The sequence below is a fragment of the Lates calcarifer genome, linkage group LG2 (assembly GCF_001640805.2).
Source record: "Lates calcarifer isolate ASB-BC8 linkage group LG2, TLL_Latcal_v3, whole genome shotgun sequence".
NCBI classification, from domain to species: Eukaryota; Metazoa; Chordata; class Actinopteri; family Centropomidae; genus Lates; species Lates calcarifer.
In genome coordinates this window covers 1,266,983-1,292,206 of record NC_066834.1, presented here as the reverse complement: position 1 = coordinate 1,292,206, position 25,224 = coordinate 1,266,983, and the positions used below count along the sequence as shown (strand labels likewise).

General features: G+C 42.5%; 1 long non-coding RNA gene across 1 annotated transcript in view; it reads left to right on the top strand.

The window, feature by feature from the left end:
* Nucleotides 1-17,525, top strand: part of LOC108874581 (uncharacterized) — a 50,540-nt gene extending 33,015 nt beyond the window's left edge. Inside the window, exon 5 of the long non-coding RNA XR_007814010.1 lies at nt 17,376-17,525. This is a non-coding gene — a long non-coding RNA (uncharacterized LOC108874581). The remainder of the gene's footprint in view (nt 1-17,375) is intronic.
* Nucleotides 17,526-25,224: the final 7,699 nt, after the last annotated feature.

Genomic DNA, 25,224 nt, shown 5'->3' with positions numbered 1-25,224 from the left:
ATGATGTATGAGTATCATTGGTGAGTAGTTCCACTTCATATTTCTGACCTCTCCTCTGTAAAGGACACGACTGGAAAACAAACCTGTCCTCGTGAGTACGACCCGCTCGATGTTCTGGTATCACAAGACGTTGTCATGAAGACGACCTCGAAGCCGCGCGCACATTTAACTGACGGCCCGTAAACACCTGCAGGTGTTGGACCCACAACTTGTATTGATTTGTTTTGAATTGGAGCCAGCCTCAGGGACACTTTGAGGTTGGTATTAGGGACCTATGATCCTCCCACAGTGATCCAGCCAAGCAGCTGTCACATTTAGTCTGAGCGAACGGGCTTCTCCTGGACTGATTAATTACTGTGTGCAAGAGGTTATCCTATAATCATCACTGTGAGGTCCCAGAGACAAAGACACTAGCACAGAAGTTCCTCAGCTGTGGAGACAGCGACCATTAATCAACAAACCACACACTTGACATGGAAGTATTAGGCCCTGACAGCACACAGGAGATAAGTGAATAATTGTGATCAGTTTTACATCAGATTTAAACCTTCTTCTGAAATGATGGTTTTAACGATAGAGAGACTTTGTTGATTAAAACTTTGTCTGCAGTCGGCTTCAGAAGGTGCTGCTCTGAGGCTGACCCCCCTGATTGCCTCACAATCCGCCCATTAAACGGCAGAAACGGCTGACACAAATCCACCCTTCATATAGAACGAGAGAGGCTGACCCTTCGCTCTGAACTCTCTGTGGGTGGGGGGGCCGACAAGAAAAGGGAAATTTCCCCCGAGACACAGATCACTCTCAGTTAATTCATGTTTAACTGAAGCTGACTGTTGTACAGGAGCCTGGAAAAATCTGTTAATTAGATTTTTTTAAAAACCCTTTACAACAGTGACATAGTGTGAAGCTGCTGTCTAAACTCACAGGTAGATAAAACTTCACTTGAACATACCACAGCCACTGCACAAACACCCTCACAATCACTGAATTAATTTTTAATTTTTAATTAGATGTTTTTATTTTCATTAATACATTATGTATTCAGTTGTTCCCAATAGTCTGTTCTCTTCATCTCATAGCTTTCCTCTTGGTTCCACTGCTTCCTGTTTATATTAGAGCTTTTATCCAATCAGATTTCAGCCCTGTGTTGCCATGGTAACAGAAATCTGCCTCGAGGCCTTCAGAATCAACAGTTCAGGCTCCAGTGATTTAAAATAAACAGCGATGAAACTGCTTGGATTCTTTAACCAATCAGATTTGGAGTCGGTGAGACCATCTAACAGGCCTACCATGACGTCGATATTTTCATGTCATCTGATTGGACGGTCAGAGATCGTAGTTGTCAGAGCTAGCTAACCGCAGCTATAGCTGCTAGCGCAAGCTAAAAGACGTTAGTATAGATTTAATAGCTGTTTTTTCAACCCACACTGACTAAAGGAGGAGGAAGAGTTCAGAGACTCTGTTGTAGAAGTTTATCTGTGAGTCTCAGCTCAACAATAAATTCTTTTCTATCGCTGTGGAAGCTAACGCTGAAAGTCGAGTCTGTTTGAATTCACTTTAGAGCTGAGAATGGCCGCTCCACAGAAGCAGGTTTTTTGTCTTCAAATAATCAACAGTTCCGGTGAGTAAAATGCATTTTACCTTTATTTTATTGCTTAAGTTTTTGTCATTTAATGACAAAATAATATATAATAATATATACTATTGAATTGTGTTCATTGGGCATTTATTCTGGCTACATGACCTGTCTGTGATGCAGAGTTCAGTTATACTGTGTTTCTGTATATTGTTGATGGTTTCTATAGCTGTGACTTCATAATGACGGTTTGAGGAGGTGGGTTCATTCAGGTAGAACACCTGTGAAGGTTCCTGCTGTAAACACAACCAGTCACAGACTTCTCTACACACAGATGAACCTTAATGCATCCAAACATACATGCTCCATATTAATCTGTATATGTACATGCAGACATGTCACAATATAAAATATAAAATACACCCCAAGGTAATCCTTTAGTACGCTGCATGAGTTCCAGTGTTAGACATGTTTTAATCAGGAGCAAAATATTTCAACAACCTCTCTGACATTCAACTAAAAGAATGAAATCTATTTTTATAATGTCACATAGAAACTGGTCCTTTTTGATCAGCGTGCGTACTCATACATGAGGAACTGCAAAGTTTATGCTGCTATTTTTATAATTTATTATCACACATGTAACATTTACACAAGACTGAGATGGATGAAGTTCTGTGTGTAGAGTGCTCTCTGTCTCCATCTGCACCTTGTTAAAAAACATGCGTGGATTCGAGTGATATTACGAGTCTTGGCTTTCAACAGCTGAAGGGCAAAAATTCAGATGAGATTTTTTTTTTCACTGTAAACTGAAGTGTTTTGAATATTTGTGCTTTTAAATAAGCCCACATATTAAGGTAAGTAGCTGCGATGTGGACACAGAGATCGTGAGATGAGAATCACATTAAGTTCAAGCTCATTTATTTATAGAGCCCTTCATCACAAGTGAGTCTCAGCGGACTCCACAGAGAGAGCGCAAACCTATCTAGATCTCCCTCATCATGATCACTCACATGGCAAAACGAAGCGCTGTAATACATGATGAAACAAGTGAAATACAAGGCAGCAAATAAAGCAGACTCAAGTAGCCTCACATGTCTAATTAATCAACAAGAGGTAGACACGATAACGCAGGTACAGTCTAATGCAATCCAACTCCACAGTCCTGCAGTGAATAATTTCCTCTTGAAGCTTACAGCATGATGTTATTCTTTTGCTGGAATTCTGCTTTGTGGTGTTTAGAAGGGAGCTGGTGGGGACAAAATACAATGAACACCTTACAATTTCAAGCAATTTGCAAGTCGTTTTTGCAGCACTATTGGAGAAGATTTCATTAGGCTGCACAGATTATTCATGCTAATGTGTCCACGTACTGTCACCGAGCCTTGAAAAGAAAAACCTCCGGTCGCAGTCGAAGCCGCGTCCACCTGGTGAAATCTCATTTGAAGTGCAGCTCCCTTTCACTAAGAATAATTTTAATAATCTCATCTCTCTGTGCATTTTGAGGTCAGTGCTCTGAGTGTTAATAACATGTTGTGCTCTGCAGGCTGCCTGTGAAGTGCAGCAACTCGTCTTTTCAAATAAAACCACCGAAAATAAGAAGCCGCAGGTTCCAGGTGGGCACACGGCCGTAATGGACCAAGAGATCAAGACGTGTGTGTCTTTAATTTCAGCAAGTATTTGCAGAGTAAATGAGCTCAGGAAATGGTTGAAAGTGAAAAACCAGACCCAGAGGGTAACCAATAAGGGGACTGGTTCCAACTTTCCCTGCTGGGGAGAAACAAGTATGCGTAATGGAAGCACTCAAGAGGTTTTTTTTTCTTCTTCTTCTTCTTTTTGGATGTAGAAAAATTAAGTGATGTATCAGGAAGTGATGGCAGACGGTTTGAAGGGAAGCAGCAGTCGAGTTTGGCAGAATATTGAAGGAGATAGTAGGTGAACTCGCCTGGGGTTTGAGAGGAAATGGAGTTTACGAGCTCAGTTTGGTGTCCTGAAAATGACGTCTGGGGGCTTTGTTCATGCGAGCAGGAGGGAGTCAATTAAGAAAAGTAAGCAAAGGCATAACTTCTGTTTTCTGGTTGAACACTCTGGAATTAAAAAAGTTAAAAATAAGGTGGGAGGAAGCAGAGAAATGAGAGATGGAGGATGTTTGATAGAAGCACTGACATGATGACAGGCCAGTGTTGACAAGGATTAGCTTCTAAATACTCTGTCTCTGCAGCTCCTCTGTAAATACCCTTTTTTTCTGGAAGAAAACTGAAAAATAGTTTTGACTCAGACACATTGTTCTGAAGTTCTGCTGTGACGATTCAACCTCATCCTGAACTATAAAAAACATCAAAATATACCCAGTGACAGGTTGAACAGGGTACAAGTTACAAACTTCCACTGTGAAGACATTTATCTTTTAACTTTTCTGACACATTCAACAGAAAGAAATGACACAAACCTCTGCTCAAACGAAAATAAACTCAGCTCTGGTCTTTTATATTATAGAAATAAAACAATGCTGCACATACTAACAGTGTTTCTTCAGCCAGTTAGAAAACATCTTGCACAAATAAAATAAAATTAGATAAATTATTGACTGTCCTTTAAACCCAGCTGACCTTGGTTACTGTTGCTATGCCTGTTTTCACTCATCAGATCCATTTATAATGATACCTGAGGCAGAGTTAACACTTTAAAGTCTCAATACAGAAGTTTACAAAGAAACACAGGTTCATACATGTTCACAATATACTGTAAAAGACTGAGGCTAATGCTAATGTGTCCATGATCCCAAACGGACTGTTATTTACAGTATGTTCACATGTAAAACAAATGACAGATGTATCATCAGTATCACAGCAGCAGTGCACAGACAGAGGAGTGACTGATGAATTAAAAAGATTTAACCTCACCCAGGGTAACGTTGGCGGGGTTACTCGAGGATAAACCTCCCTGAAGCGAACAGAGAGCAGGACAGAGCTGTTCCTCTAAACTCTGAGGACAACTCAGCACTGCTTCTTTTTTTCTTACATAATCCGTAACTGCATAAACTAATGTAACCCAAGAATCAGCCAATGATGCACTCAGATGTGTTGTTAGCTTGAGATGCTAACAACACATCTGAGCCAACAAACACAGTTGAATCCGCTCCTGTTCACTGCTGCTGGTGTGTGTTAGTTTGGATATAAACCGATCGAACCCTCCAAACTGTGGATGTGCCGAGTACAGCTCAGGAACAACACATCAACACGAGGAGGAGTCTGAACCCTGACAGCTTCCTTCCTCTGCCCAGTTACATCTCAGCTGCAGTGAGGGGGGGCAACATGGCACAGGGTCCTCACAGAGCCTGTGATTTTGAACCTATAACTCTTTATAATAAAATAATATCACAGCCTGTTACTGAGGATCTCGTCAGACAAACTGAGCTCATAAAGAAAGTCATTTCCTGCAGTGTTTTCATCACCAAAATGAACTTTTATTTGCATAACTAGTATTTAATATGATACAGTGTAAGATGGTTGTAATGTGCAGTAATATCTTTGAGGTGTGATACTTCTACCTTCAGAGGAGTTTAATAAGTGAGACTGAGTTATATTACACTGGCTGCAGTAGAGCTACTTCAGGTCTGTACCAGACTTCATCCTGACAAATGGTTCATTGTTTGGAAGCTCGCTCTGACTCTCCTGAATCTGTGCAGAGTGTTTCAGGATTTCACATCACTGCAACAGAACAGGTCCAAACCAAAGGATACAGGTCTTAGTGTCTCTCACTCAGTCGTTACTTTTCCATGGAGATCATTTGGTTAGAATCAAAATGGTTAAAGAACAAAGTTTTTATTTTGGGTGTGTTATGTTCAGGTGTTTGTCTGGCAGCAGGTTCATACCAGCGCTGCCTTTTTGTGTTTATATGTGGACTGCAGCTTCAGGTTTCTAATGTTTTATTTATTATGCTCTTTCTGTGTTGCTGCAGGCTGCCAGTTACTAAATCACCTTAATTAAGCAAATAAAACAGTGATACGGTGAGTAATACAGAGGTGATGCAGGTTTAGGAGCAGAGTAAGAGGAAGTGTTCAGGTATTGGCAGCGTGTTGGAGCAGAAACATGTTTCTTACAGTAAATGATAAACATTTCGACCGTGTTTTCAGGTCAGATTTTTAAAGTCTGGTGGAGGCCACAGAGCAGAAATGAACTCATCATCACTGAAGACTAATGCCCGGTGTAAAGTCTCTTTTCTTTGCCCTACTTTCTCCATTTCAGCCCCGGATTCTTTTCATGCAGGATTGAAGTGAAGTGTGAAGCAGTATCCAGTATTTGACATCATGCATATTGATATGTCACAAAAAATGAGAATCACAAAAGCCTGTACAGCGCGTTCTCTCTGAATCCTCTTGGATCATTTTGAAGTCAATTAAGATCATTTTCTGCTCAAATCCACTCACCCCTGAATATTCTTTCTATATTTGTTCCTAAGAATGATTTCCTTTGTCATAGTAACGTTTTTCTACATTGTTTTCACCCTCGGGTGCTTTAAGTTTAATCCTGATAATATGAGCTTTGTAGAAAAAAATAAATCTGTCTTAAATCCCTTTGTTTATAAGCCTTTAAGCCAGGGCATGATTCACTATTCCTAACAAGCCTAAACATTTCATGCTTAACCTCAGTTTGTCTAAAAATAACTAATATAAGGTGTAAGAGGCAGAAAATAATGCAGCAAATCCACTTAAACAATTCTGACTGCTAGTGAAGATGACATCTGCTCGCTGTGGGTGACTGACTTAGTAATGAGTTCAGAAAAAGTCTTTTAGCGTTTGTGACCCAACATGTTCATGGTCGTGTGTGTGTGTGTGTGTGTGTGTGTGTGTGTGTGTGTGTGTGTGAGAGAGAGGAAAAATGAGAACTTCAGTGTCTCAGGATTTAATCATGTAAAATCTTTGTGTCTGTGTTGAATGTTCTCTGGAATCTTCCAGCTGAACTTCAGAGTACCGCCTGACATTTACACTGAGACTGATGAGTCTTTGAAAAATGATCAAACGCTGTTTTTTCTGGCGTTCACACTGTAAAAACATGTTGTCTGATGCTGAGACGAGGCCGAACGCAGGTGAAGCTGCACAGTAAACAATAGCCCACACTTTAAATACATGACAGCAGTCTAATGAGGTGAGTGTAACGATCAATTAAAACATTTACAGTTGGTTATTGTGCAAAGAAAACAGCCTCAGTAGCAGACGTTAGTGGCCACATAATGTTGAATGTTGTATATATTTATCTGAGGATATGTACGTTTTTATTGTGTATCATTGTTTTAATGACGTGTTTAATCAAAGATCCAGTTAAAGTGAAGACAGAATATCCTCCACAGAGCTGGAGGAGACGCAGTAAGAGACAGAAACTGTTCACAGCTGTGTACGAGACAAAGGTACGTTTGTTTTCTACACCAGCATAAACGTTCTGAGACAAACATGGCTGACAGGAAAAACTGTTTCTTACTCTCCCGTGTCCTATAATCTACCTGCGTTACCTCCCACTAAGAACCAACCCCTTTGTTATTGGTTCCTGATTGAATCAGTGAAGTTGCACTGTAAAACAAAGTGAACTGACTGCAGCTCAGTGTTAAATGTTGGGTGCAGAGTTTGGTAGTGGAAAAGACAGGGACCTAGACGATTGGATGTGACTGTATAAAACACTAATGAGGTAAATCCAGGTGAAAGTTCTTATCATTTATCTTAATGATCTTTTTCTTAATAAATCTCTGAATGACGGGGGAGGAGAAGGATTAAACTCAACATCAGAAAGACTCTTCTAATATCTTGTAGATCAGATCTTAGTTATAATAGAATCAGTTTCTTTTCACTCGGCTGTCAGATCTATTTATTTAAAATCCCCCAGGGAGAAACAATACTGACTGATTGTGGAGACAGAGGAAAGAATAAGCAGAAAACTCGAGATAAAAGCTCAGTGAAAGGAGCAGCTGACAAAAGAAGTTAACACCTAAGAGTTACTGTGTCTCTGCTCACTTCATCTGATGCAGACAAACAGCAGGTAAATGCATGAAGGTCTGTAAACTCTGCTCTCATGTCTATGTGGCCTCATAAATGTTAATCTGCAGGTCTTTTGGTGAGAGCCTTCGCAGACACTCATGGTTTCATGAGGAATTATTGACCTATACCGTCGGTGAAAGAGATACACTTACATCTGGTTCCACCCTGCGTGCCCTCAGTGCTGTAAAATGGTCTCTGGTGTACAGTCTGCACTTTACTTTCATACATCAGTAGAATCTGATTTACACTTCAAAGCCACGCAGAGAGAGACAGGAGGAGGGGAAGAAAAGCCGGAGAGGGAGGAAGAGGAAGAGAGAGGCCGAGCGCCCCTGGTTTAGTTTTGATTTGATTTTCATTAAGCAAGAAAACATAAAAGTAAAATCAATTAGAGTGTGGGTCTTTGTTCCCTCTGGTCACTGCAGGTTATTGTGTGTCTGCCGTCAGGACGAGCAGGGACGAGCCCTCCTCGCTCAGATCCAGGCGCAGCTTTGATGAGCGTCTCCATCTCCAGCCTCCAATCACGCGTCTCCTCCTGGGGGTGAGGTTACGAGCAACTAACCTTTACTTCTGCTCGAGTTTCCTTTTTGTGAGACACGGCTGTGCAGTGAGAGCTGTGAACCGCCTGTTGTTGTTGATATAAGACACAACTCAGACTAAACTGAGAGATGATAAGGTGCTGCTGAGCGCACGTAAAATAGCTCTGACCTTATTCTAATAGCTGAAAATAGCAGGCATCATTTACTTTATATTAAACTGGTTCATGAGCAGCCTCCAACACACACAACATCTCCGTCTCCAGAGATCCTGATTTTGCATGGCTGCAGGACAAAATCCACATGAATAATGTAACTACGCATTGTTTTTTACTGTTCAACAATACACCGACGACCAAACTGATGAAGACACTAATCATGATTTCTGAGCTTCCTTCCTTTCTTATGCAGTTGACCAAAACGTTTCCTCGTAAACAGCAGAGAGTAGAGAGCAGCATTAATCCATAAATCACAGCAGACTCAGACACTCTGGAGGAAGATGTTTTATCACCACGCACAGACTTTGTTCTTTTATTCGCTAATTCAGCACCAGCCTCTAATATACAGTAAACCATTCATGCCTGATAAACAATTTGGGACCATATGTTGCTTGAGTCCTGAGCGTACATCCACGCACAGATGTTCAGTCTGCAGGAATGAGATGGAGACAGAACAGTGTAATTTGGAGATAAACTTTACTGAGTGTAGTCGTTGTTTGGACAATCAGAGGACACAGAGAGACAACAGGGAATAACAAGCAGGTTATCTTCTTTACATGTTAGCAGAACTCCACTAATTGCAATTAGCGCTCAGTTTTGAATTTACGATCAGAGCGAGGGCGTTAAACAACAAGCCCAGCTCTTCATTTGTCTTAATTATGAGGTGAAGAAGATGAATCTTCAAACAGAGGTCTGACATGTTCAGGCATTCATTTAAATGAATCCTGGTGTTAAACACTCGTGTCCTGTTTCACACACGCTGGTCTCACTGTCAGTAAAATTACTACAACCACGACAGAGTCAGGAACCTATTAAAAGAGACAGAATCAGTCGTTCAACGTAAACTATGTTTATCATCAAGTCCTGCTGAAACAGTTGTGATATAAATATGATCAGAGCTCGTCTCTAAATGTTTGACTGCAGCCCTGGTGTTGATGCTGCCTCAGGAGAACCACTTCACTGGGACACCTGATGGAGCTGAGTCATTGTTAAGGAAATGTGTTTCACCTGCTGTGACAAGGTAAAATGGCTGTGGAGAAAAAGGTCCATTAACTGCCGGTACAGCCTGCACTGTGCGCCGCGTCCAAACAAAATGAAAGATTTCAGTGTAATTGGGTGTTTGTGGTGGAGTTTCAGTCCCGACAGAGGAACAAACTTTACTGTGAGTCTGAGGTCAGACGTGTTGTTGTAGTGTCCTCGCTCAGAGTCACTGTTTTACTTTACCCATAAATAAGATGCTTTATTTCTTCAGCTGTGGTAGGAAGAAGGAAATGAAGTCTGGTATCACCACACGGCCTGGACATGACGAGTGAACTGTCCTCAGTCACGTGATGTGACTATGTAAGATCCTTGTGGATTCTTCCATAGTGTGAGGACGTGACAGACAAAGCTGCTGCGAGCTTGAAAACCAGATTTCCAGGGACATCTAAAAGTCCCAGCCTGAACCTATGACTCACAGCTTTATGCTGCGCAGGTACAACAGTGTCAAAACAGGCTTCTCTTCTATCTCAGCCACAAAGTACAGAAGAAAGAAAAACACATTTCCTGCTGTAAACAGTCTGCTGCTCTGGTGTTTTCTGTCTGCTGTTAATGTGAGCAGAGATCTGTAAACTACAAACACCTGTTCACCTGTAGAAGCTGGTCACACGGTCCGAAGGTGAAATACTCCAGAGTAATTCTCCACCCTGTCTCCTGGAGATTCTGTTTATCTGCAGCTAATCCCTTTAGTTCTGATTTAAGCTCAGACAGGACTGTTGATGAAGTCAGCTGTTAACAGTATGAAGGAGCTGTGTACAGTAACACGTAGCACAGGTCATGTTTCACACCTGTCAGTGTGTGCACGTTGTGTTTTCAGTAATGAATGTGTTTTGTACCTGAGCTGTGAGTGTGGGAGCAGTTTAGTATCAGATCTGTCTTTTATATCTTTGGAACATATATCGAGATCGACTTTCATCATGGGGATTATTAAAGTTTCATCTTACGATGCCTGGAATGATTCAGAGGTTATGAAGGAGTGTGTGTAAAGAAGCTGGCTTTCAAACTGCTGACATGCCTGCATGCTGCAATATCAGATTACCACTTTGCAGAATTAGACCTTTTCTCTCAGAGCCTCGGAGCATTTGCTGGAAATATTGTTGGCTCATTATGGCTAAAAAAAAAATCAGATAAAGGAGAAAATAACACGTCTGACATTACAGAAACAGAGATGTGGGAGCACCACAAGGCATTTGTGCAGACAAACTAACTGATATTGTCCTTGAGCCATACTGAGCAGTAAAATTAAATTGGCTCACTCAAACAACAGCATCAAATCCCACTGCCTGTGTTTGCAAATGGGCTGTAATGGCGGCTTCTCGGTGTATACGCTGAGCTGGCTAAATAGTTTCTCCCCCTGAGCTCCCCGCTGGGTCACGATGGGTGTCTCACGCAGCTCGAGCACGTTCAGCAGCAGCATCAATGAAAGCTGCAACCCACAGCCCGGCTCTGTTTAACAGCCTCAGCCTTGGTAAAGCCTGCCCGTCTTTACTCCGTCTGATCACAGAGCTAATGGCCTCCACAGGAAGGAGTCTGAAGCGTTTTGCTGAGCAAAGTGGAAGTTCTTAGTTTCCTGTGACCAATCAATGGAATCTCTGCAGTCGCTGGTCCCTCTGTTAAACTGGAGAAATTGCCCGTGACTACAGGTGACGGATTCATTTCGAGACTAAATTAAATTCGGTCCCCTGGTGCACAAAGTAGGAGAAGTAAAGGGGGATAGTTGGTTCGTCGGTGGAATTCACAAATTGAAGGGAAAGTTGTGTGAACACAGGGTGAGAGGGAGAAACCATCACTGTCCCTGTTGTCGACGGTCTCTGACGACAAAGGACACGCTGATTAATCCACAGACTGTTTTTCACTGATGAACAGATTGAGTGTTTTCCAGAACGTAAGCGTCGTGCTTCGCTCTCTCTGCTCTCACAGTGTTGTTTTCAGTGTCAGCAGCAGGCAGGCGTTTTCTAAAAAGCCAGAGTTTCCTGCCTGTTTATACCCAAACAGCAGACACACAGTGAGAGAGTGTCTCAGGAGGTGGAGGAGACCAAACACAGAGCTAAAACAGAGGGAACACTGACCTTCATCAGGCTCCAGGATGAATGCAACGTGTTTTATCACGTTCAAATTTCATGTAGTTGTTGTTATGTGCTGTGTGTGTTTTTCCACAAACTGTTAAATGGGTTGAAGACAATTCTACACATTCTATTCTACTCGACTAGAAAATCTGTTTCTCGTTTGCGTTTTAGAAACATTCAGACAAACGTGTGATGTGCAGCTGCTTCTTCTGCAGGGCCCACATTATTCAGCTGTGTTCACCGAATAGGAAACAAGATAAGACACAAACATTCTGTGCACCAGTTGTGATTAAGACGGCATAATAATTAGAAAACTAGAATTTAATCTGACACTACAATCTTTCAGCCCAGGCCTCCTCTTCTCTGATTAGTTATTTTTAAAATCGTGTTTCTAATCACAGTTGTTCTCCGTCAGAGCTGCAGAACTCTCAATGAAAACGTATGAAAACTGAAGTGAATCGATCAGTTTAATGACGTTTAAATGAGCGGAAACTGCTCTGCTCTGTTTTAAAGACTATAAATAAAGCTAATGTAAGGGTGACACAGGATGAAGATGACGGCGCTTGTCAGGTCTTTGTACGGTCATTTGCTGATGTGTTCGTTCTCATTCTGCATGTATTAATCAGATTTACAGTCAGGGAGTGGATGTATATGAATCAGTGGACAGTGACCTTGAGGAGCGCATCTTATCAACCTAATTGATTCATTACTGTTCCTCCTAAGTCCCATAAATCAACTTGTCACTCTCCAACTGGCAACAGATGTAGAGGGCAGTCGACAGTCTATTATGTTCTTGTATAACTGCTGATACAAAACACCATTATGTTGTTGTGGATGGAAGGACACAAATCCTTAATAAGCAGAAGGATTTTTAGCCACTTTCAGCAACATAATGTGCTGAGAGGTGATTGTCCATTGATTTCCGCTGTTGTCTAAAATCCAATGTAACATACATCAAGTGATAAAATCTAACCCTTAAATTATTTGCAGCAACTATTTTTCACCTTGTTATAAAAGAAGATCAATTCCTCCACAAGAAAAGAGAAAAAATTCAGTGTCGAGCACCAGGAGAATTATTTCTCAGCTGGTGATAGAGACATTTAAGTTCTCAGTCTTTTCAAGCAGTGGAGAGTCTCTTCACTGAAATGACAATATATAACAGTATATTCCAAAAGCACAGTCATATTATATATACTGTACTGTCTGTGTACACAGCCTGAGTATACTTCATGTTGAGCAGACACTTATATTTAATAGGCAGCACTGGAGCTTCACTTTGATCAGAGGTTAATTATCTGGTAAAAAACGACATGCTCGCTCTGTATATTCAATTTATTCTCAGTTACATGGCCTACATTTCTGTCTCATCATCCTGACATTTATAAAAGCACAACATATATTCCATCTCATCAACTATCCCAAGTGAAACATGCTGTACTAACAGTAATGAAACACTGACTGTTATTTTTCTCAGAGCAGATTTCATGTCGCCCTCTTTGTCGCTGCAGCTCACACTGTGCACGCAGCATCGGTCTGATAAAAACTGCAAAGGCGTCCTTGAAATTTAGTGTATTTAAACTCTGAATATTAAGGTCTCGGCTCAAAAATCAGTCAGAAACATGTGAACACAGAAGTTTCTTTTAGCTGCATCTGTGGCCGACTTCACTATCAAACAGCATCTGAGTGGATCTAATGTCCCCGGTGTTTCAGTGAGCACTGATACTCCTCCAGGGCTGTTGGTGCAGAATGTTACCGCCCAGTACCCTGTGTCTGACCGACCAGTGTTTTGTTCGGGTGCGGACCTCTCTGAACCCCGCAGTCTCACTTACCTGCCTGCACCCCCCCACCCACGCAGCCCCTCTAATCCTCTAAGTGTAGGGTATTAAAAAAGCTCAGCACCTTAACAAAGGATGTCCTTTAGGCTTTGTGCTCAAAGACTGTGCTCAGGATGGGATTTTCAAAAAGTAAAGGTTACTGGAAAAGTCAGCAACAAACAATAACATTCAGCTGCTGTATATGCACAGATGACAGAGGGGTCCATGTTAGATTCTCGTCTCTGGCTGATGAAAATGATGAGAGAGGCAGAGAGGCTCTTTATACCATTTTCAGATATTAAGACTCATTATTTCCACATGTTGCTGGATCCTGATATTTTCACTCCACCTCATGACCTGGAACATACAGCCCTTTATTCCTCTGAGCTGAAGGAATGAAATGAATCAAACTGTTGGTCGGATTTTGGATAAAGAAAGCAGAGCAGAGAGAACAGAGATCTGATGGTAGAGCGAGCACAGTTGTTGCCTGCCTACGCTGGTAATGACTGCAGAGCCGGCTGGCTACTCTGTAATAGACCCAGTCGACCAGAAACGCAACAAACACACATTTGCAAACTTTCTTCTTCCTTCATTCTCTGTTGTTTCACACGAGAGCAGCAGAGAGAGAAATAACGTCAGTACTTCATCGCACACGTGCCGTACCCTGACGTGGACTCACTGAGTTTTCAGTGACTCTGTTGCAAAGTTGATGTAGCAACAACCTCGATGTGGGATTTAAAATCTGGTTCCTGGTACCATCACATGTTTCCTCCCTATCAGCTGAATCACTGTGGATGAAGCTGCAGGACCACAGCTCAAACACTCCTCTTCCTGGCACATGTTTATTGTATGTAACCCTCCTGACCTGCAGTCCTGTTTCATCCCTCCTCCTCCTCTTTCCTCCCTCATCTCTCAGAGGGTCCCCTGAGGGCTCTGACAGCCTCAAAGCCCTGCTCCACCACCCTAACACCTCACATTCAATGAACAATCCTATCTTTATCTTTGTCGCTCTTCAGTAATCACTGGTCAGTGTCACAGACAGTACGTTTACGCTGGATTAAAACACAGACTCGAAGCCGTCAGGGCTTCTAATAAGCTTTCAGAAATGCTGCATGCTGCGGTGAGCCACGCTGCTGCTGCTGCTGCTGCTGCTGCTAAAATCATGTAAAAGAGCAGACAAAGCAATAAAATGAACAGTGAATGATACGTGTATGTTCCAGTATATAGGACTACACCTCCAGTCTCTAAGTGCAGAGGCCACATGCTGCTCAGATACAGCTGGTTATTTATTAATGAGTTAAAGGAAAAATTAGATTTTTTTTGTTTTGTGATTCATTTTGTTTTTGATTTTACTGAATGTGTCTTTAAAATAAGGTTCATGTGTTTTAATTAAATGTAAATCAAACAACAATCTCTACCTCAATCACTATTCATGGTTAAAAAGCCTAAACGTCGTGGGTGTGGTCATAATGTTCCTCTCTTTCCTCTGCATTAAGCTTCACTGTGCTACCACAATAAAAAGATTTAAAGGTGTTTTTCACATCAAACAGAGCAGCTCTGTTTCTAAACTACAAACAGGAAGAGAAGCAAAAAGAGATCATTTAGAAGTCAAACCATCCTCTGTTTCCTGACAACATCTGTCTTATGCCAACTGACTAACTATGCAAAACGGTGTGATATAATGTTCCACGCATGGCACGCTTCTGTTCTACAAATCACATCAATCAGCTCGTACATCTGCCTCTCTGCTTGAAATGTGTCATCTGCTAAGTGAGAGAGAGTAAAATGAATTAATGATGATGTAGAACTGTGACAACCGGAGATGAAAATCTGACGAGTCCGGCCTCTCATTGTGAATTTGTAAAGACGGCCTTGAAAGTTGTGCGTCAACTTTTTCTGGATGTTTTCTTTTGAGTAGAATTTGCAGATAAACGTCCCTGAACCCGAACGACGTTTCTCTTGTGTCACTTTGACAGTTCCTGAAAAAAAGGATCATGTCGTACATCAGAACTTAATAAGTCACAGGCTTATTTTAATTATTTCTCTTTTTCTCAGTGAATGAGTATTGGCAGCAGTAAACTGTAGCAGCAGAGCTTCAGTCCTCGTCTTATTTACTGTAATTTCCTCCCGCAGGCTGTGTGCTTTTTTTTTTCTGTTCTGTATTTGGAAACCAAATAATCTCAAGCTGTTTCCCCCCAAACACCTCATCTGTACCCTGCAGCCCACACAGCATTATACAGTCATCCTGCCACAGTGTTGTGATCACATGTTGTTTACATCGGCCACAAAATAAATTACAAACACACACAGGTTTCTGGATCATTCCCTCAGAAAGGAACACTTACTATATCATACATAATATTGGCTTCACTCAGACAAACAGCACAAACACAGCGTCAGTGAGCAGCCTCTGTTTTTTAAACCCAAAGTCTGTTTTCATTTCGTTTGTCCAGCTCACCTGGGAGACTGACGTGACCCTCGATGTGAGCGTGGACCATGTCAGAGTAAAACATGATGTGAAAACTGTGTTTATTTCCGTTGAATGTTTGTTTAGCCTCTGGATCTCATCCTGTGGGAGAAGAGAGATGCTTTTTAATATTTTGATGACCATGACCTTCTCTTATTTACCTTTCTGCCATGGCAGATCATTGATGAATCCCATTTTAAGGACAGTTTGTGGTAAATACTGAGCATAGATTTCTCCTGGTGCACGTCACTGATGCTGCGGCTGCCTGGTGACAATGGAGGAACATGTTTACGTTTCCTCTGATCTTAACATCATCACTAATTAGCCACATCCCAACATGACGGCTGTTTGATGTGTAAATCTGATAATACTCTGTTCCTGAGGGGTTACATTTACCAGAAAGAGTTTAATAAACATGCAGGTGATTTAAACTTAACACCAGGAGCTTCACAATCGACCTGAGCGTCTGGAGATGGAGGTGGAGACCCACATTTAGCAGAAACATGAAAAGCACAGGGGTCAGGATTTGCCGGCGTTCATGTGGAACATCTTGTAAAATCCATTTTTTTTCAAAGGGCACCTGCTGTTTTGAGAGGAAAATATAGAACCACAGAGTGAAGAAGGTGTTCTTAATATCATGCACACTGACTTCACAGCTCCAGCATGAAAATGAAGTATGAAATTCTCCTCAATTCTTGGACACCAGGAGCTCCCGGCACAGAGGAATGAAAGGCTTTACTTTATCAGTACACCAAAGTTCTTTTTCCCTGCGTGAGCGAGAGGATCTACTGAGGCAGGACATTTCTTTTTCACTGCAGAGACTTCTAATTCTTTTGCTTAATTGCATTCAGGGATTCTATTGTTCGGTTTTTATCTGGCAGCTTTTTCCTTCCAAACCATTTCCCATTCATCCATGGCTCCCTGACAGACACCACACAGCGTCTGAGGCTGGGCAATTTACCTCTATAAAGCTAATTAATTTGGGGAAACAAATGGCTGGGTAAGAAATAGTGCGAAAATTAGCAGCATTTGCAGTCATCTGGAAAAAACCATTTGACTTTAACACCAGCCTGTGTTGTATGAAGGTTTGAGTGATGCAGCTACAGTCACATAAAAAGCAAAGTGTATTCTAGGTACTTTTAACTTAAAGCTGACATCTGTGAATGTTTTTGAATAATATCTCTCCTTCCTTATGTGGAGCGTTAAAATACATAAAGAGATCCTCAGAGCAGCTGCAGGAAACTGCAGGTGATATATGTTCCTCTAACAGCAAGTTCTGCAGTTTAAGGAAGCAGAACACAACCACACTGAAGAGCTCAGAGACATGAACATCATTTTAACATTATTTCAACTGACTGAAAATTGATCCTGATCGTTTCTACGTTGATAATATGTCGGGATTGTGTTTACAGCTCAGATGCAGGTTTAATCAGCTCAGACCAAAGACTCTCTGGCCAAACATCTGTGGACAATGTGGGAACATTAATAATTTCACCTGCTTTGGCCAGCAAAGTTTGTCAAATCCTGGCTCATGCTTTACCTGCGATAAGAGAAAAAAAGTTGGATTTTCTGTGCATGGTTTTAATATTTCCAAACCCATTCCACCTCTTCTGACCTGCTGTGTTCATCTTCCAGGAAGACGAGTTGGTGTTTACTTCTTCATCTGAGCGGAGCAGCCCACTGTGGAGGAAGATACTCACATGGATAGTCAAGTAAGAACTCTAGAGAATCACTTGAATCACTCTTCACACGGTGGCTGACACCGAGCTGTTTTTATCAAAATCTGCAAGTGGGTCATACTGGGTTAGATCTCATTTGACCAGAGGTTTGATGCTTCACGGTCTCTCTGTGTTTGGACGGTCACAGCAGCAGAGTGTTTTTGAATTAAGGTTTGACTCAGGAAATTTAATAAGTGTGAAAACTGATAAGACTCACGAACAGACTGAGCCAGTAAATACACAGATTTAATAGAAAAGTAGAACCATGATGGCTGGATGATTGGGTGGCTGAGAACGTAGGAACAACTTAACTTGGCCACAGCGACGTTCTTCTTTGATTTATTGCCTGAAAAGTTCAACACATTTTCCCAAAGCAGTGAGACTGCAGCACTTAGGACATGTGAGTGTTTCAAACACGGGTTTAATAAACATCACCACGCTCCACAGCAGATGTCTTCTTTTTCAGATATAACGGAGCACAGTGCTTAAAATACTGTGGCAATAAAAAGAACAGGGCGCAGTCTAAAATCCTGCTGTTATTGTTCATCGTTACGACCCCACACAGCTAAAAATGAACATTTTGTAAAGGCCATAGCATCATAAAATCAGAAAACCCTCTTTATTCCCTCTGGGAGCATGAATGTGCTCCACAGATGTAGTTTCTCTGACCTGTGGATGGTGCCAGAGGAAAGCTCATTCTCCAAACTGGAAAGACTTCATCTTCCCAGAAGTGTAAATGTGCTCAGCAAATTTCAGGCCAGTCCAACCTTTAGCTTCTGATATTTGTGTGAATATTTTGTGAAGTGCAGAGTAAAGGTCATGGGACCATGAATATCTGCAACAAATGTCATGAAAAAACCAGCTGGTAGTTTCTGAAACGACGAGTCGAGTGTTGGTTAAAGAGGTTGGTTGTCCAGTGATTGTTGAGACCTGAATTTACTGATCATTTATTTGTACACGTCAGCTAAATACAGCTAACTCTTTGAACTGAATTCCATTTTACTGACGACGTCTCTCGAACTGAGCGTCAACCTCGCAGCAATGGAAACCAATATCATGTCTGTATGTGTATGTGTGGTGGAGCTGAAGGGCTGTGAGAATAATATCAGACCCTCAGGGTTCATCACATGTTCATGCACTACAGAGCGAATCATCCTGCACCGCAGATAACAAGCAACAGACGCCTGAGGTGGATTACACGTTGCCTCTGTCATGATTATTGATGTCGTTATTAGTAATCTGAGTGTTTTTTTCTTATACATTATGAGGACGTTGCAGATAACAACAGAAACTAATCCTCAACGGCTCATACTCGTGATACTCGTGATTTTCTGGGCGAGGACACAGAAACTTCCTCACCACCTGCAGAATGAGACAAGTTCATAATCAGGAAAAGGAACAGGCAATCGAAAAGCAAACAGTCTTATCAGATGTTCAGTAAGAGGCTGAATCCTGAGAGACCGTGTGACTCCCAGGTCAGAAACTCAGTGATATCAGGAGTCCAGGTACTGACGCTGAAACGTATCCTGTCTCTTAAAGCGGAGCTGAACGTCCAGGGTGAAGAGTGCAACACGTCATGTTTCTGTTCATATCAAACCAGTCTGAGCTTCACTTTAAACATAAAGAGAGCAGGGAAATATTCACACAGCTCAAGTGGCATGAGCCTGTTTTTTCAGTGTTGGAGTGGTTTTAGTTCCCAGGTGGTTTTTTTGTATCACAGCTCCAGGTTTTCCCTGTGTTCCCTGGTGCCTCCTCCCCCTGTGTGTGTGTGTGTGTTGAGGGTGTGGCCAGCTCATAAGTCACCTGACTCATCTCCACACCTGCGGCTCATCTACCAATCAGCCTCAGCACAAAGACCCCCGGCTCTCCTTTCCCTCTCCTCCAGGTTGTTCCTCCTCAGATGGGCTGTACAGACTCTGCTGTGTTTTTCATCTCAGTTGGTGAATCTCTCGTGCTTGAATCGTGCTCCTGCGGCTCAGAAACCCTCCTCCCTCGTGCCGCTGCCCTTCCACCTCTACGCTCAGCCTGACCTCCATTTCCCCCACAACCTCCAGCCAGTCTCTGCCTCGTCTCTGCCCCCTCATCATTCCCTCACTCCTCAATTTCATCCATCAAAACCTTTTACCTTTTCACAACCCTGCCTCTGAGTGAACTAAAACTGAGCCTTAACACTTTGTTTCATTAGTTTACAGGAGAAGATGTTGCTCAGTGAGCAGACTAAGTTTTTTTAAAAAGAGTTTTTAGATGTTTTTTTTAGATTAAATTTGTCTTCGCTGATCTCAGCCTTCACTCCGTTATTAGTTCTCCGTTTTTTGCGAATTCTTTATCGTTTTTGACGCTGGTAAATTAAGCATTTTGAGCAGTTCCCAGTGTGTTTTGCAGAATGCTAATCTCTCTCATATTTCAGCGAGTCATTATCTGGTGGATGCAGTGTAATCTGCATGCAACCTTGTAGATGTAATGTCAGTTCAGAACGACAGGTTCCGTCTCCCCTAATTAATTAGTTGACTCTGAGACTGAGAGGAGCAGTATCCATATTACCGTACCTCCACAGTAATTGAGGAGCTTATGAGCTGCAGAAATTAGCCACCGATGCTGTGGAGGTTTCCATATGGCACACCTTGCTCTCAAATGATCTGTTTACTTACCTACATCCAGTAAGCAGGTTATTACCAGCTTCATCCTTTGCACGTTAATGACGCCCATTTCCTTCCCGGCTTAATGTGTTATTAAGCCCCTGCTGGCACGTTAACGTCCCCAGGAAAACAGATTCCTCTGCCGGTGACCACAGCAGAGAGCCTCCATGCTGTGCAAACACTACACCTAATCTGGACTGCTGCGACACTGCAGGATGACGGAGGAGGTGGTCTCACTCTCTGTCCTCCTGCAAAATATGTCGCTGCAATATGGACGAGGATCAAAAAAAAAAAATCTTCAGTTTCACTACAGGGCATCTGAGGCATAAGCTTGGCAAGCACCAAGCTGTCAGAGCAGTCAAGGCTGTCCATGCTCATAACCGCCACGATGCCATGCACCAATATGTTATGACAAACTTAAGCTTAAGAGACACAATTAGGAGACGGAGAGAGCAGCCAGTTATCGGTTGGAGGGAGAGCAGATTGACAGCTAAGGAGAGGCAAAGCGGCATTAGAGATCAGCTCTGTCAGGAAGACGGGGACACAGCTCTGTCATCGCTCCACAGCCCTCACTCCGAGCTTTTCATTTCCAGGTCAGCATAGGATACAGGCAAGGAGCCAAACTGCCTAAAGAGGGCCAAGTTAAAACAGCAAGTCCTGTCCTGTCTTATCCTGGGCTCAGGGTGGAGATAAGAGGAGAAAGGCTTTGAGCACAAGCCCTCACAGATGCAGCACTTGAAATGAAAAAACTGCAAATCCCACGGTAAGACGAGGATCTCACTTTGAAGTGTTAGAATATCGATGTAAAGATTGTACATTTCTAACTCCTCTCTTGGTGAAATGTGTGTGTACGTCTCTCCCTCTTAAAGGCCCCTCTGTATTTATGTACTTTATTATGTACTATGTGAAAACAGTAATACTACGAGTTCATGGCGTCACATACTGTGAGATGTAAACAGGAAACAGCCTGCAGCCGTTAGCAGCTGTGTGAGACTGTAGGTGCTGCTAATGTGACAAAGCTAGCTGCTGATATTTAGCAGGTCATGTTGCGTGATAGCTTGCTAACATTAGCTCATTTGCATAAAGACGGTTTCTCTTTACTCATCTCTGTTCAGCATTAATGTCATCATTTTTTACTGCACCATTAGCTTCAAGCTAACACTGAGATTTTGACTCGCTGGAGGAAAAGTCCGAGGATCCCTTTAAGGATCAGGATTTCTCTGATGGAGACTTTGAATATCTGCACCAGGTCTCAGGTTGTTAAGCCGAGTTAACCTCAGGAAAAGTCTGGTGATCAAGTTGTCGGGATTTTTCATCCACAAAAATCTGTCCGACATTTCACAGTGATGCATTCAGTCGTTTGATATTTCAGTCTGGACTAAAGCGACCATCTGACGTGTGTCATCATCGTGTTTTATCTTATCACCATTTAATTTGAGCGTCTGAGTAAAGAGACAACTGGCCAGCGAGTCCTCTGTCATCTCATGATGTACGGTGATCGATGGTAGAATTATTTCACCTCCACGGTCGATGAAGCGCTGATTATTCTAAATGACACCTGTGTGAGGCAGGAACACACACGGCACAGAGAGGAGACTAATCTGATCTGTTACAACACCTGCACTGAGCGAGATGAGAGGAGAGAGCAGGTGTGTATCACGTGTCTCCAGCATGTTGGTATGTTAATGAGGACAGTGATGGAGAAACAGAGGAGACTTTGTGAGCAGAAGAAGTTGAGTTTAAGGTCAGTGGTGCTTCGACTGGGAGCTATTGTTTATTGTGACAGCTGGAGAGGTGATTTCTCCGTCACTGGAGGAGGAGATAATTGAATGTGACACACAACAGCCTGACCTCAAAATGAAACGTGACAATATTTCTGTTTAAAATGACACTGAGTGGGAAGAGAATAAATCAGATATCAGAGTTGTCCTCTTCTTATCCTGAACTGATTTGGAAGCTGGATAATGTTGTGTTTAATGCAGCTGTGCAGTTTTGCTCTTATTTCAGTGTTTACTGTCTCTGTCCTTTTGTCTTTTGACTTATATACAGTAAACACTGTAAACTAGAAGCTATTAAATATTAATTTGCAGCCACAGTGTTTGGAAACATTCACAGAAAGCATACATAAGTAAAAGTGAAGGCTATGAGAGATGAAAGGAGCTTATTTCCCATTCACAACTTCAACCTTGCACTGCATGTGGGTACATGAAGAAGCTTAGCTGAAAGAAGTTTGGGGGACGGAGGTTTTTAGGATTAGATGTGACATTAAGATTTTGTTTTCAAGGGCCTTTCTCACGGAGCAGGATTAGTGGGTTACCAAGCTAAAGTTGGGCTTAGCCCTGGCTTTTCTGTCTCACGACAATGACTCAGTTTGGAGCTAAGCTAACCTGCTCAGGCTGGGAGGGGATGCTGGAGGAAACATGATGATTCACCTTCACAAACACGAGTGTTTCTTCAGAGTGAGGCCAGCTGAGTCTGTTCACTGAGTGAAATGTTCTGCTGCATATTAACTCAGCGCAGCCTTTAGGAGACACAGCAAAACAAACTTTGTGGATTGAAGAACCTTCCACCACCTCGTACTGTATTAATGAAAGAATCCCCACAGTGCTGTAATGACCTGGCAGTGATCAGCCTGTTTACCTACACACTTTCCCTGAGCTCGGCAGCAGCTGCAGTTCACTGTTGCTCATATTTATTCACTCTGATCGTTATTTGTTCTTTACAGACAAACACTGTTACTGATCCACTTCTTTCCCATGTGTCCCACTTTTAGTGGCTGTTTAACAGCATCACAGAAATTCCCGGCTTTGTTGAACTTGTTTGGTGTGTTTGCCTGTTCCCCTTCATAAAGCATCTGTGTATCGCTTCAACAGATGTATATCTTCGTGTTATAGCTTCGGCTCGTTCTCGCCTCAGTACAACTTTCTCCTTCAGTGCAGGACAGAGGAGAATTTGCTGAATCCATTTTAGAGTAGATCGTCTCGTATGGCATATCTATTCACCCTCTGCTGCTGCATCCACTGGGCTGCGAACACTAAAGTCCATACATTCATCTCATCAAACCACAGCTCTCCTGCAAGTTTCCATTCTGCTGCAGCTGGCGTTTTATCTCTCTGTTATTTGTACAGATATAAATACTGTCTTCATAAAGATTAAGGTTGACTTTGTGACTGTGATGTCTCAGACGTTTTTCTTCCTGGTCCTCTGCAGAAGATTTGCTAGATGTCACGTTACAGTTCAGTTATCCTCAGATGATCCCCGACAGCGTTTGTTTATTGTTGAGCGACATCTTACACAGACGACAACGTCTCTGGTTCTGCTGCATCGATTTCTGGTTCTTTTTAAAGCTGTCCATCATGATGACAAAGTTAAAGTGCAGTGCTGCATCAGTGGAGCACTTCTCCCTCTGCCACTGTCTACACTGTAAAGACGACGGCAGGGAGAGGGAGGGCTGCTGCTGCTGCTGCTGAAACGATGGTTCAACTTTATCAAACTGCCATCGCACAGACCACAGAAACCACACAGAGGAAAACGATGCAGGAAGTCATTATATCACCATGTCCCTGAATCATACACCTCCAGATTGAGTGAGAGAAACATCATCAGCCTTTAGTCTGATGATGTTTGTAAATCCAGGCTTATTCAAACACTGTTTATCAGGTTAATTGCTCAGCAATCTGCAGGTTCAGTCACCTGTGAGTGGAGCCAAAAGCCAAAAGCCCCTGATTTATTCAGTGAATAATGATTCAGTGTGGTCTGTTCAGCATGAGGATTCGTCCGTGTTAAAATGAATGATGAGAATCACCATGCTGGATTTCACTTTAAGCTGCTTCAGTAACGTGTAAATCACTGCGAGTGTTCGTCCCACCTCTCCGTCCCCTCGTGTCCTCGGAGGATCACATTTTTCTCCCTGTCTCAAGAAGTTAGAAGAAAAATAAGCAGCAGAGCGTCTTCCTGCCAAACTCCGACTTCCTCCAGCTAATTCTTCAAAACTGAAAATTCAAACCTCCATCTATCCTCACTGTCGTATAACCAACTCTGTTCCTGTCTGGTCCTGGGGCTGACAGACTCTTCCCTCACCTGCTCCTTCACACAGCATTAATATGCCCAGTGACTGCTGGGAAGCCGGTGTGTGGCTGCATCGTTACAGCGGCTGCCTGCCTGCTGTCTGTGTGACAGTGTGTGTTGCTTACATAAGCCTCCACTGAGAGTGTGGATCTTGCTCGGTGTGCTCAGCTGTCTGCTTGTCTTTCCTCCCTCTGAGACACCTGCTGCATTTCACTGATTGAATGTGGTGGCAGAAACCTAAAGAGTCACCTTCCACCCCGTCATGTTTCCCGCTGCCTCATCTATTTCCTGTGTATCGCTGTCAGTATCCACTTTATTTGTCGCAGACGCAGCTGTGGGTCAAGTATGTTGAGGTGAAGCTTCTAAATCACTGGACCACAGTGAGGGAAAGATCACCATCAGAGTTAAATAACCAAAATATCACAACAGTTTCCAGGATGAGACAGGCTGTGAATCCTTGACACTGAGGGCTCCTGGGTTATCTTCCTGCTACGCTGGAGTTTGTGACTGTCGGGGAAATGAAGCTGATTTTACTCTGACATCAGAGTTGATTCTTTGAACAGCAGTTAAACTTCCTCCCCTCTCTTATCTACCTGCTTCCATTGGAGTCATTATTTTGCTTCAGTTAAATGTGGTGCATCTGCTTACCTTGCTTCCTTCACTGTTTCTCATCTTCAAAATGTCTTTAAGCACAAAACAGATTATACGAGAGACCTGACGTTAAAAAGCAGTTCTGTGTCTGAATACAGTGTCAGGAGAAACAGGTCTGCACTGTCACTGGACTTGTGCCCTTTTAGGCTGATCAAAGATGCACTGCTGTGTTCTGGACCACCTGTGAGGGGAGACCTGCCAGAGGGCTGTGCAGTAGCTGAGGAGAGAGATGACCACTAAAGGAGCATGTTGAGATCCAATCACAGATAATGAGAAGACATTTTAATACCAGGTACAAATGCAAAGGTCATTATAACACAGATCACCTGTTAATAGTTATGGAGTCTGATTTCCTGTGTGTTCTCATCTGACTGTTTTAAGGAGACATCCACTCTGGAGTCAGGGTTTAGA